This window comes from Anolis carolinensis, chromosome 4 (assembly GCF_035594765.1).
Source record: "Anolis carolinensis isolate JA03-04 chromosome 4, rAnoCar3.1.pri, whole genome shotgun sequence".
NCBI classification, from domain to species: Eukaryota; Metazoa; Chordata; class Lepidosauria; order Squamata; family Dactyloidae; genus Anolis; species Anolis carolinensis.
In genome coordinates, this window is record NC_085844.1 from 87698110 (window position 1) to 87711632 (window position 13523).

Here is a 13523-nt window from a genome sequence, read left to right on the forward strand (position 1 = left end):
TGACTAATGATGGTTGCACCCACTGAGAAAGTAGAACAGGAAGTTCCAAAGACTGTCTTTTCATATTACAGTTGTAGTAGATGATTCATATAGGTGTTCAAAGTTCTGCTTCAGGATGTATGAAAGAATAAACCTCAAAAAAGGAGACTGTATTTTAAAGGCATTAAGAGCCTTAGTCTCCTTACACATGTCAGAATTATTCTCCTAAACTGGTCCTTTAATGGTTTTTGGCTAATGTTAGGATTTTTCTTTCTGTATCCTGTTTTACTGTGTTCCAACCTAGCAGAGCCGGCCCTAGGTATTTTTCAAGTGTAGGCAAACAGAATTTTGCCTCCCCCCCCCAAAAAAAACCAATCACTGAAAAATAAAAGCGTTGGATAAGCAAAAATGTTGGATAATAAGGAGGGATTAAGGAAAAGCCTATTAAACATCAAATTACATTAAGATTTTACAAATTAAGCACCAAAACATCATGTTTTACAACAAATCAACAGAAAAAGTAGTCTCGACTCTGCTTCCGTATATTTTGCGTCTGAAGCAACCACTTAATTCGCCTCATTGTTGGACCGGCTCTGCAACCTAGCCCTAACTACATACTTCTGCTGATATATCTGTGACTTGAATTTTGTACTTTATGAGTGCATCTGGGAGAGTGGATGATAACCTAGAAAAGCTCATCCTGAAATAAATTGGTTAATATTAGGAATTTCTTTTTCTGTTACAGAGGACCCATCCAGACAGTCCTTAAAAATGAGGCCTGTCTCAGTTTTACCAGAGGCATCCAAACAACGCCTCTGGTAAAATCAAATTAATTCGAAACAAAGCAGGGTTTCCCTACTTTGCTCTGAATTAATTAAACACCTGGCAAGATCCAGATCTTAGGTAAGATCCTGGTCTTATCAGGTATTGGCCCAGTGTGAATTGGGCTGGGGACCTCTTCATGCGATCCCCGAGCCCGAACCACACAGCCGTCTTGGTTTTTCAGGTTCCAGGAGCCCGAAACCCCCTTCCTTCCAAACCCCAAAATAACCCCTATAAAGTTTTTAAAACTTACCTGGGGGGACAAGGAGCTTCCCCTCTTCCCCTTCCAGTCTCCTGGCACATCATTTCCTTGTGCCAGAAAGGTGTGAGGAGGACCACAATGGCAGCCAGGTAAGCTTTAAAAACCTTTCAAGGGTTATTTTGGGGGGAGGGGCTTTGGGGTGGCTACATGCCATCCCAATAGTAATCGGGATAGCATGTAGACACCCTCCCCAGGAAAGGCCAGGTTTTGGGTAGGTTGTGGGGACGTAAACCCACACCAAAGCAATTTTAAGCCCTACATGTGCTGTCCATATTTTAAAAGCACCAAGTAGTGTGTGATTCTGTAGAAAGTGTGGCTAATTGCAGTGTGGACAGCATTTGCCTGCCCATGCAACACATAGGCGCCATTTACATTGCCATTATAATGCAGATTAAACTGCAGGAACACCTCTGTGCTTAAACACCATTACAATCCAGTTTAAATCAGTAAGCAGTTTATTGAAGGTTATATAAAAGAACAGGCAGTAAAAATAGAAAAAGAAACTTAGTCCAGAACCATGAAATAGTCATAAAACCCAAGGTTTAATCCACAAACCAGGAAAGCAAAGAATCAGGATACAAAAAGACAGCCTAAAATCCAACACAGAGAACTGCAAGATAATCTGTTAGACTTGAAAACCAAAACTTGAACCACTTGAGATATAAAACAAGAATTTCCCTTGACTCAGGCTCTATTCCAGATGCCTCTTTAATCAATGCTGTCCAGACTAAAGAAAGACCTTTCTCCTGTCTCATATAAAGGATCTCCTGTCTCATAAAGAGAAAAGAAAGCATTATGTTTACAGCCAGATAGTGATCTCTTTGCTAACATGTAAGTTGTCCTTCACCTGGCCTGAGAATCTATGCGCAGCTTGATTAAGTGGGTCTTCCTATCACTTGACTAATTAATTCTATCACCTGGAGAATCATCTTCTGAACTCCCTTCTCTAGGGCAGTGGTTTTCAAATTGTGGATCCCCAGATGTTTTGGTTTTCAAATCCCAGAAATCATAATAGCTTGTAAACTGGCTGGGATTTTTGGGAGTTGTAGGCCAAAACACCTGGGAACCTACAGGTTGAGAACCACCGCTATAGGGAAAGGCTGCTACCCTGGGCCTCTCTCGGTAATTTGGCCTTCAGCTTCACGAACTCTCACTTTCTGGACTTAAAATCCTCGCAGACTGACTAGCAGGTAGAGATGTGCATTCGTGTGGAATTGCTGTTCATTTTGTGTAGACCCTCGCTGGGGTGCAACACTTCTCTGTCTAGGCCCCCTTTTGGAGTCCACCCAGATAATGAAACAGTACCCTAATTTTTCACATATTTAGCAATAAAAATGGAAGAAAGTATTCATGTATATAGCAGGAAATATGAAGTTTTCCCTATGAAAACTCTTCCATTTCTTAAATATCTTAAAACTGCCTCAGGGTTCATCTACAGTGTAGAATTAATGTGGTTTGATACCACTTTAATTGCCATGTCTCAATGCAATGGAATTCTGGGATGAGACACCAGCACTCTTTGGCAGAAAAGGCTGAAGACCTTATAAAACTTCCATGATTCCATAGCACTGAGCCATGGCAGTTAAAGTGATGTCAAAACACATTCATTCTACATTGTAGACTCTAGATGTACCCACAGTGCCTAGTTTAGTTCTCATTCCATTAATATGTTTGGATTTCCCTGCAATTGCTTGGATGCGTCATCTAGGATTAGTGTAAGGAGCCAAATAGCACTACAGCTGTATCAGAAAATTGACTTCTGGCTCCTGGCAACAATCACCAATGCAGTTGACATTGTAACTACATCAAGTGTCCTAGAACAGCAGTTGTTCATATACTTGGTACAAACTAAAACGGGAGCTTTCATAATGTGTCAGGAAGAGGTTGAAGGAAAATAGGAAAGGTCCATAGGTGGGAAGGGAAGTAACATATAAAGTATCTCCTGTATGTTGCGATTCTCTTGTCTCTACAGCTCTTTAAGGGAGTTGTGTTCACTCTCTGTGTGAACATCCTTACATATATATTTGTTGTGTTCCTGGGCTCAGCAGGTCCACTATAAAATGTAATGGGGGGGGGGGCAGTTATTATAAAATAAGACCTTTTGGACTGACAATGTGCATGCAGTTTTGTTCTCATCGTTTCTTCCCAAATGAGCAGTTTAAGCCTACAGTTTAATAAAGCACACTTTGATTAAAGTTTCCCAGCATTTCTCCATTGTCAGGTGAGACTGGGATGAGCAGAAAGGAGAGAGACACTTGATAATCACATCTCATGTTTGAAATAATTTAAATTAGTTAGAAACAGCAAGTCCCAAAAGCAGAAGCTGCCAATGTAAATGTATTTCTAATTACATGGCTTTGAATTGTTGGCAGAGCTTGCTGACCTCCCTGTCATGGTCTTTCAACATGGATGCCAGTCAGAAGTACCATAAACCAAGAAGCTATGCAAAAGGCTCCGGTTTGAGTATATACACTTGTAGCCTGTGACATTAGTATAGTTTCCTTAGTGCATTCATTCTTTGTTACTAGGCAATAGTCATGGGCCCGGTATTTGTATCATTCATTAAGTCGTGTTTCCGTTTTGTTCCACCCATTCAGATGGCACAAAAAGGTACACCCCTTTCTGTTATGGAACATACAGTGAAACGAAAAGGAAAGTAGAAACAAACTGTTTGTGCGCCCGCTTTTCATGAGCACAGTCTAATCCCCCACCAAAGAAAAAGTAAACCCTCATTTACTCTCCTCTTCCAGGAGGTCATCAACCTTCTTGATCTGCAAGTGGGAAGCCTTAAAATGCCTTGAAGAGTGTGTGCATGGATCCTCCTCAGCTTTTGGAGCTGCCCTTGTGCCGCCATGGGTCTACACCCCACACACCCCAGTGCCCAGCTCCACTCATTTCTTTAACTGGCAGCAATGTGTGTGTGTGTGTGGGGGGGGGGATTCCCTCCCCTTTTCCATTATTTTTGACAATGACATGGTTTGTTTTGGAGCTGCCATCTTGGGTCCTTGTTTGCTGCTGCCTCCATCTCTCATGCAAGGAAGGTGCCTCCAGCCCGCTCCTCTTCCATCTTTGCACCTCTTACTCTAGAGTAAGCCAGGCAACAGCAGCAACGAGACAAGGCAGCAGCTCCAGGAGCTGAGGAGAAGGGAGGAGGAGAGGGTAAGAGGTGCGAAGGAGGAAGAGGAGGTGGCTGGAGGCGTCTTCCTTGCATGAGAGATAGAGGAGGAGAAAGAGCGGAAGATCAACAGCAGCAAGCAACGATCCAAGATAGCAGTTCCAAAACAAACCGTGCCATTGCCAAAAATGATGGGAAGTGGAAGGGAATCCCCCCTCCATTGCTACCAGTTAAAGAAGAAGTGAGTGGAGCTGGGCACTGGGCTGTGTGCATGGCGTGTATGTAGAGCATCATTTGGCAGGAAGGAACAGTGCCTGCCCTGCCTCCTTCCTCCTGCTCCTGCTCCTGGAAAAGTTAGAGGGCAGGGAAAGAGGGAATGTTTTTAAGAAGATTTTATTTATAGAAAGAAAAAAATCCCTAAAAATCGGGGATGACCCAAATGTTATAAAATTTGGTGGCCTAAGAGTGGTGGCACAGTGCGTTAAAGCGCTGAGCTGCTGAATTTGCGGACCAAAAGATGCCAGGTTCAAATCCCAGGGGTGGAATGAGTGCCTGCTGTTAGCCCCAGCTCCTGCCAAACTAGCAGTTCGAAAACATGCAAATGTGAGTAGATCAATAGGTACCGCTTGGGCGGGAAGGTAACGGTGCTCCATGCAGTCATGCTGGCCACATGACCTTGGAGGTGTCTACGGACAATGCCGGCTCTTCGGCTTAGAAATGGAGATGAGCACCAACCCTCAGGAGTCAGACATGACTGGACTTAACGTCAGGGGAAAACCTTTACCTAAGAGTGGTAGATGCGCTCTCCATGTGTGGCGATTTTCACTCATCTCGCCCTAAAACTGAGGGGAAGGGGAGCCAGAGAAGGATGCCCATGTTGGCCAATGGTCCAAAACTTTTTGTTCTTTCAGACCCAGAATGAAAAATCTCATTCAGAAAGGCACCCACTTTTTGGAGAGATGCTTGAAAATGAAAACGGGGCCTTTCAAATGAAACAATCCAAAACGGATAGCGACTCTATACAAATGCTCAAGTCTACTAGGCAGAACATTTCCTTGAGTAGGCTCTCTTTCTATCCCTTTTGGCTAGTTGTTTTAAAGTAGAAAAACAATGGTAAGTATGTGTGTATAAAGTTCAGTTTTGTAGCCCAACAGGATATATAGCTGCCACATGCTTCAAAGGACCATTCTGGGTGTGTACGCATGCAATTAGACATACCAAATCATAAAAGTTTAAGGCCCCAGTTTATTTTGCATTAGTCAACCAAGCTTTGGCATTCAACCATGACAATCAAACAAGCTCATATTCAAATATAATTAAAATATAGTATATTTGAACTGATAAGAACATAAAAATAACTTTGAGGCTATACCTTATCACCACACAGGTTGAATTGGTGTAACTGGCAGTTTGATAGATATTTCCTGCTAATAAAAATATCAGGTTTTTTTTAGATCTCTAATATAAACAGTAAGAAGGTCACAACATTGAGGTCTTAAATCTAAATACAAAGAGGATTACTGAAATACTGGTATAACCTTCCATCTTGATACATCCATATGGGCACTATCGATCTGTATAACCCTTTAACCTACATTACATACAAAATATTCAGACTACACTTTGGTGCTTCTACACTGACACTATAATGCAGTTCAGAGATGGGTTGAAATGAACTCATTTTGTTATGTGGAGCCTGCACAAATACCCAAGATTCAAGACTGAGATGCTGATTGAGAATTGGAACTAAAGCCAGGAATGTTTTTTTTTTAAGTCAACTGAGATGCATTGATGTGCATTCCCAAGTTCATTTGGGATCAGTGCTGACCCATGGCATGGCACAAGAAATGAGAACAAAGGGGCAGAAAGTGAGAATTCTGACAACAACAACAACAACAACAACAACAACAACAACAACAATAATAATAATAATAATAACTTTATTTTTATACCCCGCCCCATCTCCCCGAAGGGACTCGGGGCGGCTTACATGGGGCCTGGCCCAATAAAACAAACAAATAACAATAACAAAGCAATAAAACAATTATCCCAGTAAAAAACATCAACATCAATAAAAATAATCATTAAAATCAACAAGCAGGATACAGTGTTAAAAACAGGAGAATGATGTGGTTTCCCTCTCTAATGTGTCTTCTGACCAGATTTGGTTTGACATTTTTTAAAGTTCATCAGAACTAGTGGTGTTTTGACAGGTGCTCCACATTTTCCCATCCTGGCTTTTAATATAACAGAGCAGCAGTTAAATTTTTTTAGCATTTACCAGGAGACTAATATCAATTAAATGCTTTATAACTTCAAGTTGGGTACCATTATAATGTTTTACAATGAAGTAGCTAGCTGAAAATTCCAAATTAGATATAATTTAATGGGGAAATAAGCTGAAAAATTATCTTGAGCTAATATTGAACGGCTGCTTTCTGGACCAAGGTTAAACAGAACAGTCACTTGACTTCATATATGATTCCTTTTGAGAAAGATTTAGAAATTCCCAGAGCTCTTGTTAGAAATGTATTTTGTATTGAGTCCAATGCTGCTATATCTGAGTGAACCCACAGTAGCTCCATACACAGGAGCGGCTGAAGCTATACGCGGGGGAAGCAATTCCGAATGGCGTCAAATCTGCTAGGGGCGCCATTGAGGTGCCTTTAAGGGAAGGAGAAGGAGCTGCCTGAATGACGGGCAGCCCCTGGCTATCCATCATTCAGGCGGCTCCACCCCCTTCCCTTCCCGGCTGAGCTCTCTGCAAGGCTATTCAATACTAACCAAGGTGGTCAATTGCAACATTAGGAATTGTGGGAGTTAGTGGAAATAATAACCATGAAAATGAACACAATCTGGCTACCCTTGTTTAAAAAATCCCTCTAAAATCAGGACACTAAATAAAGAACAACACTCAGAAAACAGAGGAATTCCAGACATGAAACAATCAGGGCCCGCCAACACCTCCCAATGATTATGCCCCCAGGCAGGAGGCAACCAGGTTCTGAAGCTGCAAAGTTATTTAATGCTAATCAAGCTGGCCAATTGCAACATGCCTCAAGCAGAAAAGAGTTCTTTCTCCCACCCTGGACATCATTCCATAGATATTTAAACCCCACTTGCCTAGTTTCCAACAGACCTCACAACCTCTGAGGACATGAGGCCATAGAGGTGGGCAAAACGTCAGAAGAGAATGCTTCTGGAACATGGCCATTCAGCCTGGAAAACTCGTAACAACCCACTCAAGTCTTATATAGTACAGTGGTGTAGAAAATGTGTTCCCATTATTTAAAACAACAAAAAGAAATGTGTACTTTTTGGATTTGAAAAAAATACACGGTCAAGCTGTGAAGGCTTGAATCCGTGGGTGCAGGATCTGTGGACACGGGGGGAGGGGATGATGTGTTCCCAGCATTCCAAACTACAGCTCCCATCATGCACAGCGCTCTCCCAATGCTCTACTTCCTCTCTTTTGGAGATGCTGACTGTCTGTGTGGATAGAAGGCCGCTGCTGTCTTCAATATCAATCTTAAAACAGGGCTTTTCAAGTTGTAAGTGGTGGTAGAAGAGCCCTTCTGTTAGTCCTTTCTGTTGTTCTGGGCCTCAAACGTCTTCCAATCCATATTTATTACATCACTTCTACCCCACCCTTCTCACCCATCAGGGGACTCAGGGCGGCTTTGTTATATTTGATATAACCAATTCCCTTCTGCTGTGACCAGTAAGAGAAGAAACCAAAACTAGGAGAGGCCATTATGCAGCTCCCAGATGTTACCCGGTGCAACATTCAGTGTTCTTCACAATTGTAGTTGGACCATTCAGCAACTGTGGCAGTAGCTTATTTGTATAAAACCTGACACCAGAACCTGTTGCATATATGAGAGAGAGAGAGAGAGAGAGAGAGAGAGAGAGAGAGAGAGAGAGAGAGAGAGGCATTCATTGTTATTTTGATTGATCCTACAGTGGCTTTCAATTGTGTGGACCAGCATCCAGGATCCTTAAATATAATCTTAATAATAATAATAATAATAATAATAATAATAATAATAATAATAATACTTTATATTTCTATCCCACCACCATCTCCCCGAAGGGACTCATGGCAGCTAACATGGGGCCAAGCCCAGAAAAAAAACAAAATATAACAGTTACAACGAATATTTAAAGCTAAAAACAATGATACAACAGTCAAATAAAATCAGCAATTAAAACATAGCATACAATAAAAACACATAATAACCAAAACAAATGAGGTAATGATACAAACATCAACCACTATAAAAAGGATCGGGCATATAAAATACATGATTTCAAGGCTTATTAATAAAGTGCAGTGTCAGAGAGACAACTGGAAAAAAACATGGGATAGGGTAAATAGGAAAGGAAATAAAGTGCTAAAAACAATTTTTGGTGGTTACTCAAATGCACATTGAAAGAGGCATGTCTTCAACTGTTTGATAAAGACAGACAGGGTTGGGGTCATTCTAATCTCCCTAGGGAGGGAATTCCAGAGCCGAGGGGCCACTACAGTGAAGGCCCTCTCCCTCGTCCCAGCAAGCTGAGCCTGCGATAGTGACAGGAACGAGAGGAGAGCCTCCCCTGAGGATCTAAGAGACCGTGCAGGCTCATAGGAGGAGAGGCGGTCGTGAAGGTAGACAGGTCCCGAACCATTCAGGGCTTTGTAGGTGATTACCTGCACCTTGAATTGGGACTGGAAAGTGAACGGCAGCCAATGGAACCCCTTAAACTGGGGGGTTGACCGCTCCCTGTAAGTTGCTCCAGTTAGCAGTCTGGCTGCCGATCGTTAGACTACTTGTAGTTTCTGGGCCGTCTTCAATGGCAGCCCCACGTAGAGAGCATTGCAATAGTCCATCCTGGAGGTAACTAAGGCGTGGACTACTATGGCCAAGTCAGATTTCACGAGGTACGGTTGCAGTTGGCGCACAAGTTTTAATTGTGCAAAGGCCCTCCCAGCCACCGCCGACACCTGAGCATCAAGCATCAGCGATGAATCCAGGAGGACCCCTGGACTGCAGACCTGTGTCTTCAGCGGGAGTGCAATCCCGTTGAGCACAGGTAGCCACCTTATGCCCCGATCGGCCGAGCGACTGACCCGGAGGATCTCTGTCTTGTCAGGATTAAGCTTCAGCTTGTTCGCCTCATCCAGCCCAGCACAGCAGCCAGGCACTGGTCCAGAACCCGAGGGGCTTCCTTGGAATTCGGTGGAAAGGAGTAGTAGAGTTGAGTGTCATCTGCGTAGAGATGGTACCCAACTCCAAATCTCCCAATCTATGTATAGAAGCTACTTTGCTCCAGGTTTCGGTTGTTAAGCTGCCATCAATATTTCTATCCTCCCCTTCTCTAAGCTAACATCTAGAAATGGTCCTTTCACAATAGTCTCCTACAGCTCTCAGACACCAATATATAAGAATTCCAAATTAGATATCAATTAATGGGAGTATAATCAGGATATAATGAAATGGAAATATTTTTATCTTTCAGGTGAAGGGAAAAAACTTTGCACCTAATAAAGAAGAAATTATATCATGAATGTATGCATTAAATAAAAGAGCAACTAATAAGCACCTTGACGAACACCCTTATTAGCACTAATGGCTTATGAGAGACTGCTCTTGGCCTTTATTCTAATATATAAACTGGAATCATTATATAGCCCCTGAATTCTCTTTAATAACCTCTGGGTCAACATTCAAAAGGACTGATGTATGCCACAAACGTGATCATGATACAGAGTTAAGAGTTGCCCTGAAGTCTACAATGGCTACAAAAAGAGAGTGAAACGTTGGAAGGGTATTATTTACTCAATAAATGATGTTTTATAAAGAAAAACAAAGGTTAACTGTTGATCTGCCATGACAAAAGCCTCATCAGCTAAAAGATTTTCTGAGGGCACAAACATTTCATGTTTGTAGAGCAATGCGATTAAATTGGTGGCACTGAAGTTATATCATGATGTAACCAAATGGTAGGTGGTTGGGATCTACCACTGTATCATGCTTCATGAAAAAATAAAACTATCTGAGAATTGTAATGAATTGCATCTGCAAAAGTACTTGATTGCAATAATGTGTCTTTCAAATTTAAAAATGCACCTACAGTATAGAATTAATGCAATTTGGCACCAATTTACCTGCCGTGGCTGCCAAAGGATGTTTTTGCCTCACCAAATTACAAATACCAGGATTCCATAAAAATGAACCATGTCAGTTAAGGTTGTATCAAAACGCACTGATTCTAAAGCAACCGGCTGTTAGAAATTGTGGGAGTTGAAGTCCAAAACATCTGGAGGACTGAAGTTTGCCCATGCCTATTATACAGTGTAGATGCACCCCAAGGTTCCCAAATTCAGATGTTGTCACGGATCTGTATCTGGTATGTTCAAGGCACCAGAACACCTCTATGCCATGAGTTTTGCCAAGGTCAAGGGATTAAAACATCTGGAGGTCTTGAGCAGGAAAAAAAACCTGATAACACAAATTGGCTCAGACTGGAAGGCCTAGAGGCTGGGTGGAGGAACTTTCAGGAGTTGAGGGGGTGGGATTTACGGGATTTAAACTGAGAAGCTGACTACATTTTCTTCATTCATAACTTTGCTGTATAGTAGTAAGTTAGCATTAAAGAAATTTCCAAGACACTTGTGAGTGATTTTAATTGCAATCATCACACATGGACCCATTTTATCCCATGTTTGCTAGCTGCCTGAATTGTAATTGAAAAGATCTTGACTAGCATTACTCTTTCCTGGACAGGCAATCCCGGGTATTATTTATTGGTTGGTGGTTGCAAGGTGGATAAGACCCTACTCTGAAAAGTAGAATCAGCTCTAGCAATCCTGGTGTAACTTGTAAAATCCAGCACACTAGGTCCTTAATGATTAAAAAAAAAAAGTATTTCCTTCTTTAAAATAGTATTGTTTAGAGACCCAGAACAGCCTGAAAATATATATTATATCATTATAATTATATTAATTATATTTTCGAAATATATTTTATAAATGATTAAAAATCTCCTTAAAAATCCTCCCCTACGGGAGATAGAGCGGTATATAAATAAAGTTTTGTTGTTGTTTTGTTGTTGTTGATGGAACTGGGTATGTTCTGTAGTTAATTAAACCAGATATCATCGGCAAACCATATTTTTTTAGAAACAATAATATCAAACTACTTTAGATACTTCTAAAATGGAACATTCACCTTCTTGTTAACCTAGCTAGAAATATTCCAGGATAAACCTTTGAAAAATTCTCAACGGGGCACTTTTTGCCACTGGTTGTTATATAATGAGATATCATCCTTTGATATTTCATTGAATAGTGCATATCACAGGCATCAGTTTCAATCACTGCAATTTTCTTGACAACATCATCAAACCTGAACTCTCTTAGGGACTCCTCTTTAGTCCGGATGTTATTTTGTCTTGGTAAGAATGTACATTGACCTGTGTTCTCCAGTCATTTATCATTCACTTCCATGTGAAACTTGAGTACTTTTTTCTCATTCTCCAATCATTTCACTGGTTGGATTCATTCAGCTCACATTTGAAATTACTGGTTATACAGTATTTTCCATGTGACAAGTAAATCATTGTGGCCTCTCTGAAGATCCAATTTCTTCATCATCAAGAAATCTCATGTCCAACCAGGCTCAATGGTTAACACATAATTTAAATTAAGTATTGAAGAAACTTTACGTGACTCTCTTCAGACCTATCTTTTATAAAATTTATTTCTGCAACAACTTCCAGTCTAGGGTACATACCTTCACCATAGAAACAGCCTGACCTGCTCCTCCTGTACCCTCACAGTTGTGATCCTATTGGATTATAGCCACAGCCGGCCCTAGGTATTTTTCAGGTGTAGGCGAACAGAATTTTGGCACCCCTCCCCCCAAATCAATCACTGAAAAATAAAAGCGTTGGATAAGCGAAAATGTTGGATAATAAGGAGGGATTAAGGAAAAGCCTATTAAACATCAAATTACATTAAGATTTTACAAATTAAGCACCAAAACATCATGTTTTACAACAAATCAACAGAAAAAGCAGTTCAATACATGTTAATGTTATGTAGGAATTACTATATTTGCGAATTTAGCACCAAACATTGAAAAGGGATATTGGGCAGTGTAGATAACCCAGATAGCCCCCGGTATTAAAAAAAAGCTCTAAAATCAGGACAATAAATAAAGAACAACACTCTGAAAACAGGAGAAAGCCAGACAGTAAACAATCAGGGACAGCAAACACCTCCCAAAAATTCTCCCAGGCAAGAAGAAGCCAGGTCTTGAAGCCATAGGGCCATTAAATGCTAATCAAGGTGATTAATTAGAGTTCTTTCTCCTACCTTGGACCTTCTACAGATATATAAACCCCACTTACCTCACAATCTCTGAAGGCCCCAAAGGCGGCCCCAGCGTGGGCAGGTTTGGCGTGGGCACCATGGGCAGCCCCAGGGCGGGGTTTAGCTAGGACTCCCTAATTTATCACAGCGTGAAGTCTGAGCTTGAAATAGATAAGACTGACTCACAGATGCTTTGTAATTAAGACCTCGTGCCATCTTTAACTGCCATTCCACCGGCCACCGAGTGGGAGGGAGTCAGCCTACCAAACAGGTACTCTCCAGTAGCCGCTGAGAGACCCTTCTGCCATCTTTAACTGCCATTCCACCGGCCGCTGAGTGGGAGGGAGCCAGCCTACCAATGAGGCACTTTCCAGCAGCTGCTAAGAGATCCTCCTACCATCTTTAACTGCCATTCCACCGGTGATTGAGTGGGAGGGAGCCAGTCTACCAAACAGGTACTCTCCAGCAGCCACTGAGAGACCCTCCTACCATCTTTGACTGCGATTCCACCAGTGGTTGAGTGGGAGGGAACCAGCCTACCAATGAGGCACTCTCTGGCAGCTCCTGAGAGATCCTCCCACCATCTCTAACTGCCATTCCACCAGCCGTTGCATGGGAGAGAACCAGTCTACCAACCAGGCACTATCCAACAGTCACTGAGAGACCCTTCCACCATCTTTAACTGCTCCGGGGTGGCCTTTTTCATCAGCTACTCTGTTGACTAGCATTCTACTGAAGGCCTGATTCCATCAGGGTGCCTATGGTCTCACACAGGCCTGACCACTGGTGAGAACAATATTTATTTATTATTAATATTTATTTATATCTTACTAGCTGTGCCCGGCCATGCGTTGCTGTGGCGAAGTCTGGTGGTATGGGAAATAAAGTATTGAGGAATTGGTGGTAGTTAAGGTAAAGGGTAAAGGTTTTCCCCAGACATTAAGTCCAGTCGTGTCTGACTCTGGGGGTTGGGGCTCATCTCCATT